This window comes from Patiria miniata, unplaced genomic scaffold (genome assembly GCF_015706575.1).
Source record: "Patiria miniata isolate m_02_andy unplaced genomic scaffold, ASM1570657v1 HiC_scaffold_7, whole genome shotgun sequence".
In the NCBI taxonomy this organism is placed as follows: Eukaryota; Metazoa; Echinodermata; class Asteroidea; order Valvatida; family Asterinidae; genus Patiria; species Patiria miniata.
In genome coordinates this window covers 6313199-6320970 of record NW_024037074.1, presented here as the reverse complement: position 1 = coordinate 6320970, position 7772 = coordinate 6313199, and the positions used below count along the sequence as shown (strand labels likewise).

General features: G+C 41.7%; 1 pseudogene; it reads left to right on the top strand.

Annotated features, from left to right (window-relative positions):
• The first annotated feature begins 508 nt into the window (after nucleotides 1-508).
• On the top strand, nucleotides 509-4941 carry LOC119746283 (annotated as a pseudogene).
• Nucleotides 4942-7772: the final 2831 nt, after the last annotated feature.

The following is a 7772-nucleotide window of genomic DNA, read 5'->3' as shown; positions in this document are numbered from 1 at the left end:
ATGTCCACCTGTGCACAAAATACGGTGAGACCCAGCTTGGTTAGTGGGAATTTGTACCCCATTCTGTAATATAGTGTAATAATCGTCGGATTTAAACAGCGCCCCCAGGGAAAGTATGGTACCAACCCCCAACACCCCCCCCCCCCAATTTTTTTGATTTTACGGAGGCCAAGTGTCCGAAGAAAAAAATCCTGTCTACATTTCAGATTTTGTTTACTGATACCCCCCGCCCCCGCAACAATTCCTGGATCCGCCACTGTGTGGTAAAGCAGACTTTGCCTTATTCCCAGAGTATTAAATCAACATGCCTAAACTACTGTTCAGTATTGCAATGTACTGGGCCTACCATGCTACATTATATTATTAGTATGTGTCAGTGCGTGGTCCCACGTGAGCAATACTACATAATTATTAGTAGAGTAGTCTGTGTCAGTGCACTTCCGTGGGCCCACGCGTGCTGCGCGCATGCACATTGATTTTCGTAATAAACGATTTCTCATCCGGGAATTTCCGCGCTCATCGGATGGTATTCTGTCTGCTTTGATGTTGCAAGTGCGGTATAAATTGGGAAAACCAGCGATGAGAAATTGTTAGATTTACCCTCATAATTAGTTCCTTTCCTCCGATGTGGTCGAGTTTTTACACTTAGTTGCATTAAGGGTCACCAGTATTGCTGCAAGTCGAAAGGAAAGGTAGTATATTCCACTGATTGATAGAGTATATGATTCATTTTTCAAATCTGCACCTCTCGTGCAATTCTGATATTAATCTGTAGGAAAAATATGTTTATTAATTTATCGTTATGACTATGTTATGTTATACCACACTGTCAGCACATCGCTCGTGACGTGTCGGCGGGGGGGGGGGGGGGGGGGGGGGGGGGCTGGACTGGGGTTGGGAGGTTGGGAGGGGTGATTGTTAACCCGAAACCTCATGTAAAGATGTCGGATAGATTAAGTATAAATTAGTGACGAACTTAGTTGCTGTGGACTCTTTAGCCTGACATGTGTGGGTTTTTTAAAAAATTTTTTAGGGTTATAGCTAGCTCTATGGTATTATTCCAAACATTCCAGAAGACAATATAGACTGTATCTCAGTCAACCCAGCTACATAAAAGGCGCCAGCCATCGGTGGTACATTTATACGAGATATGTTATAAACCTCACATGTAGGTTAGTTATTGTTAAAGGGGCGATATCCGTCCGAACATAATTATGACCAGAGGAAAGCTTATGAGTCGCTGAATTGTCGTCTTCCTGCGTATTGGATTCTACAGACATGTAATATCTTTTATTATTGTCAATTATATCGTATTTATAATAGTTTTGTTTTAAAGGGGGAGGGTACGGTAATTTGGGCAAATTTGAAGTAATATTTTGTAACCCTCCCAAACACAGCCTTATTAGGAATTTTCACTTTGTAGCCAGGGACAGTAATAAGCTTTCGTGCTTGACTTGATCACATAATTTTTTACATATATTTTGGCCTTATAAGAGATTATGGACCCAATGGGAGGGCGCTGTTCGTATTTTGTACCTGAATGTACCTACTCCAAATAGCGCCCTCATATTGTGTCCGTCATGTTATTGGACAGACCTTGGACTATGGCAAATCAGAGGAAGCCGTTTTGCCTGTCTCCTGACAAGCTTGAAGAATGGTACAACAACAGCCTACAGGAAGGGACGGGATCTTCAATGCTCACTGCCGCATGGCCATCGACGATGTCGTCACCTCCATTCACAGCTTCTGCTCGGACAACACTGTTCCATTTGATGTCGACAGGGTGATCAAGGTATGCATCCAAGTCTTTTTTTTTTTTTTTGCAAACGGGGATAACAAAAACAAAACTGGGAGTTTGGATGGGCATCGATCCTTCAGGATTACATTGTGTGAGGGTGTTACGCATAGGCGAAAGATCGAGGTGGAGACGAGGGAGCATTTTCCTCCAACCTTTTTTTCTGATCAATTATCAATTCTGACCACTCTCCTATACTTGACTGGTTGTGGCCTACCTTCACTTCCCTTTACTTACTTTCCTCCTTTGTTTCATTCCACTGAAATCTCATACTGCATGTTGTTTCTACATAGCGATATACCAAGAAGATAAAGACCAAAATCATGATTCTTGTTGTTTTTAATTTGTCATTTTATCCCATACCTCCCGTTGTGTCATACACATGCAAGTGGGTAACCGCCTTCTATCGTTAAACTATGACCTCCTAGGGTAAATAGTTAGTCTGGTTCCCAGACCAAAAGATTCTGACTATTCCTGATGAATCTTAGGTCAGGCAGTCTCCGTGGATAAAAATAAACATGACGACATTGATGGCCCTTTTTCAAAGCTCGCCTTCGTTTCCGATTTCGCTTTATCGCTTGTAACTTTTAATGTTCTGATCAAGTTTTTAAATAAATCACTTGCTTAGTAATATCGTACAGTTATGATGATACAGTTTGATGTTTCTGTAAGATAACATTGACTAATGTTGATCTGGAATCTTCAAAATTAGGCACCCAAATAGCACTGTAAGCAGGCGGAGCCGAATGAAGACCGAGTTTTGGAAAATCTCGGTAACGGTCGTCAAATTCAAAATTGTACATGACGCAGCAAAAGTTCGCCCCATACGACCCGAGTATATTTGATGCACAAAATCGTCGTTGAATTTTCAGTTTTCTAAATGAAAGCAATGAAATAATATTAATTATCAACTCATTTAAAATAAATTAATAAGCAATTAGCAGTATACTCATAAATACTCGGGCGCTATCCGATTGTCGACGAAACGACTTCGGCAAACTTCGGAAACTTTCGGAAAAAGGAGAAATTCCTCCCGTTTTAGTCATGTGACGTAAATTGTAATACAATGTATTACCGGAGGCTACCGGACCTAAGATTCATCAGGAATAGTCAGAATCTTTTGGTCTGGGAAACAGACTAGGTAAATAGTGATAGACGATTTCACTCAGAAGTGCACTTCTCCAATGACGTGACGATAGGTCTCAAGAAGATGATATGCGATTTTTGACAGCTGTCATTTCTAAATTTTTGCAGATGCAAATTATTTGAGGTGGAGATTTTATGTTTATGCAGAGTGGCTCGCTCGGGAAGGGCACAGTGGTCAAAGACCTGTCTGACGTGGACCTCGTGGCGTTCGTCAACCCGCCCCACCTGCAGCCCATCATCGATGTTGGACCATATATATACAAGACCCAACTCGCTGAAGTACTCAGACGCATGGCGAGGGCTCTTGGACAGCTAAGGAACGTGACAGCCATTGAAAACAAGGGATGCCTTATCAACTTCAAGCTCAACAAAATCGGTCCCGACCGGCGCTCTGTGAGCATTGACCTCATGGCCACGGCCGACTGTCAGCTGAGTGATGCAGGTTTGTTCATATATTTCTGCATTCAAAAGTAACGTAAAAAATAAATGCATCAAACATAAAAATGAATGTAACCACTGCAGTAATTATTCAGATATTTGATCCAGATACAGTATTCTTTGACACTAGTTACATTTGATGACCCTATCATTCAACTCCAGTGTGTTTGCACAATGTCACCCAATATACAAACTCTATTCCCTCCAGCCAATAAGAAGAAGTTGTTTGACGCTATGCTGAGACAGCAGCCAAGCGACCGGCTGTACTACTCCCCGGCCGTGATCGAGAATCAGTTGGCATTCGTCAGGGAGCAGCCGACCGCGGTAAAGGCGCTCATCCGCCTGGTTAAGTATTGGTCGTATGAGTTCCTTCCAAAGGGTCTCCAGAAGTCCTACAAACTGGAGCTGATCACCATCCACCGCTGGCAGAACGCTGGCGGGCCTTTGCGCTTCAACAAGGCCCAGGGGCTGAAGGACGTCCTGCTTACGCTCAGCGATTTGTCGCAGTTGCGAGTGTACTGGACACGGCACTACAATGCCAAGAGGGCAGAAGATGTGATCGCTCAATTTCGAATGCAAAAGTATGAAGCAATAACAAATACTTCTCTTAAAGAACGTACAAAATGCTACATTAACTTAGATGAGTTGCTTCTAGGTAGCAATCAGCAACAGACCCCGTGCGACAAAAGACTGTTTATTTTCTCTGGCCCCGGTTGATGAGAACAGAAAGAGAAAGTCTGATCTACCCGTGTTCATGCATAGAAATAAATGGTCGGGTTGTATCTTTTGTGTTCCAAAAACTTCTTCCATGGCATTACCTGACAGTAGCTCTCAGTCAAAATATTGATTTTCTCCTTTATCTTATCCTGGCGAAGTTGCCCTTCTCTTTGTGATTGGCGAATTTCATGTAAAAAAAGAAAAGAACATTTTTGTCGTAGGACCCGGCACTGTAAAAATGAGTATTGACCTCATTATATTTATTTCTTATTTTTACTGGGTAGCCCATTCAGTGGAATCTACTGATCTCCCATGGGTGCCAGTTAAAGAGAAGACAATGTGAAGAAATCACAGTTTTAGGTGTGGGAGGAAAAGCCCAGAAGAGTATTCTGAGGAAAACCCACGAAATCAGGTAGGGACTGAAAACCCAATATACATATTGGCCCAGGCAGGATTCGAACCCGGGTCACAGCGGTGGAAGGCGAGGAAAGTACCGCTACACCAACCTGACCAACCCAGGTATCATGGTATTGTCAACTAACACCACTATGTTAATCTGGGTTTTTTTTTCAGACCCATTGTTTTGGACCCATCCGAACCAACTGACAACGTCTGCAGTCTCTACACTGAAGAGGACAACATGGGTCAGATGCGATCAAAAGCCCAGGACGCGCTCCAATCCAGGCTCCTGCAAAGCGTGCAGGTTCGTCACGGCTGGAACTAGTGACGAGTCTTCCCTAACGACCCACCGGAAGCCACGTGACCCTACCCCTAACCTAACTCCACAGCTATACTGCAATCCCCAGAGCTATCCAAACCCTCAAAAACTGACACCTGCACTGAAAAATTGCCTGGGTTAATTTTACCAAAGAAAGGGTGAAAACTGGAACTACCCAAACTTGGGTTGTTCTATAGCCAGTTGTTTGGGTTTCGAATTTTCTGCTAAATTCAACTAAAACGTGTAGTCATACAAGACAGAATTAAATTTCGTCTTAAATTACCACAAATTTTGGTTGAATTTAGCAGAAATTCTAACCAAAACAAATTGGTTATAGAACAACCCAAGTTTGGGTAGTTCCATTTTTCACCCTTTCTTTGGTAAAATTAACCCAGGCAATTTTTCGGTGTGCGGGCCCTGACTTAACTTGACTTTACAAGCATTATGAAGCAAAACAAATACTGAAATTACTGCACACGACACCAGCTTATCTTCTTCTTTTTTTCAGGCGGGAGGGGGACATGGGGCCTTTTTACCTTCTTTATTTTAACATTTAACAGGGGCGGATGTAGCTTCCAGGAAACACGGCGGAGTGATATAAAGGGGTTAAGTAAAGGGGTGCCAAAGGTATACCCTTCTATGGAGGGGGTCTTGGGCATGCCCATATGATATTTTCAAATCAACAGTACTTCCTCCTGCATTCTAAGGCAATTTGAGAATATATTTAGGCTCTTTACCATTCCATTTATTATTTTTTGGCTCCATTATACTGGCATCATAATAGGGGGTGGGGTGGCCAAAAGGGAGGATGGGGGTTGTCCCCATCCCTCCTCTAGATCTGCCGCTGTTTAAACAACGAGAATAAGTAATAAATAATGAGCCCACAACCTATACTTATAATGAACCACACCCAATTTAACATAAATATTGATTATAACAATTGTACTTAACACAACTTTTATAGGCTTTTACATAAATAATCAAATCGAATCATCAGTCGTTAAATAAATAACATCGTAGATATAAGATATATTGTCTCTTGGCAATTAGCTCTCATATAGATATAATTAGGGACTACTTATTAATTTATAAATAATAATTATGCGCTTAATTCAATGACAGGATTGAAAGTTTTTTTGTGAAGTTATTTTTGAAAATATTCATAGAATAACAGTTACCGTTCATGTCACATTGTGAGGCTTAATGTTTCTCAGCTTTAAATTTAGTACAAAATAGGAAACTAATATTGTTACCACCTGCATGTAGGCAATGTGTTAATAAACTCGGTTGATCGCGCTTAGCAAACAAACGTTTACTTGCTTACTGAGTGAGAGGTCTCAAGACACCTGACGGCATTACAGGAATAAGTGCTACACGCCGCGTCAGCTAAGAATTTCTTGACCTTCACCTGACGAATGTCAATAGACACTGAAACCGAAAAAGTCCTCAATTCATGCAATGGCTTAGGAGCCCCGGTTTCAATGCTTATTTGCAATTCGTCTGTTATATAATGAGCAAAACCATTCACTCCTCCCCAGGTCAGGCTCACTTCTCCTCGACAACGGTGTACGCGCATCCCATAACGACAAGTTTCATGTACGTTTAACACACACGATCACCAACAGCAATATTTTACACCCTATTTTTATAGAACATTACACAAATTAATGCAACAGGTAAAAAGTGTTTGCAGAATATTGTCACTATACCAGCTATAACTACAGTTGTGCACATGTTTGCGCTAAATTCCCAGAGGAGATTCAAGCCCGTTTAAAAAAAAAAATGGGTTCACAACTGCCATAGCAAAACACTTTTGGTTCTTGTTGGGCCGCTGCAGTGCGCGAGAACCAGTAACCATTGTTGCACTGAATTGTTCTCCGGGTGGCACTGAATGTCGCGCAGTCGTGCTTTACAAGACATTTTCAGATTTTGACATTATTCATACTCGGTGACCTAGTCAGTGACAATATTAGGCTGGCTCTCTGGGTTCAGGGGGGGAAAAGAGGAGGACCCATGAATTAATGTTATCACGTGTCTGTAGATACGGGACCACAGCGCCCTCAATTTCCAATAGGTCTCATCTCTCCCCCTCCACCACGATAAGTTGTTGGATCAGACGTTAACGTGTGTATGTGCAGAGCCACACTAAAACGTCTGATATATTCGTGCATGTAACTTTCATACGAACCCACGCACCAGCCAATCGGAGCCGCCTTTATAAGTCGGACGTCATTTAGAGCAGAAATTCTGCCAAAGTTGTTGATTGGACAATGAATGTAGTTGCCATGTTTTTGTCATGCAACGTCGGGTTACCGACGATCCGAGCGAAGGCGCCCGCCGAATGGTCAGATCAGGAGGTTAAGATCGACGCAGTGTGATGTTTTGCATAATCTGTACGCAGATCATTAACTACATTATAATAGGGCCCACAACTGAAAACTAGATCCTACTTGTATAAGTAGGATTATCATCTGGAGTATTTTTAGTTGGGCTTGATAATTTTACTTAAAGGGAATGTACATCATTGGCTTTTGCTGTAATTTTCAGAAATGAACTATTTGAGAGGTTTTTAGTATGATAGATCAAATATTGTTACACTGACATTTTTGAAGTTTGGTGTTCGAAAAGGTTGGAAAAACCAAGAAAAACAAAAATGTTCAAGTAGTCTGGTTCCCTGACTCCACAAAAGATAAAATGGATCAATTTATAGATGATGGAAAATTGTAAGGCAAGGGAACCAGTCTAGCTGGCCTGCACGCGTTCATGAACATGTAACCTATAGCAAACAAAATATGGACTGAAAAAAAATGGTAAATTTGGAGCAGTAGTTGAAAAATAGTTAGGTTTTTCCAACGCTGGTCGGCCAACCACCATGGAAAGGTTTACAAAAAATACCATTTTCTTGAAAATGACTTCACACCAGGTGCCATAATTTTACAAGATGCTTGAGACTGTCAT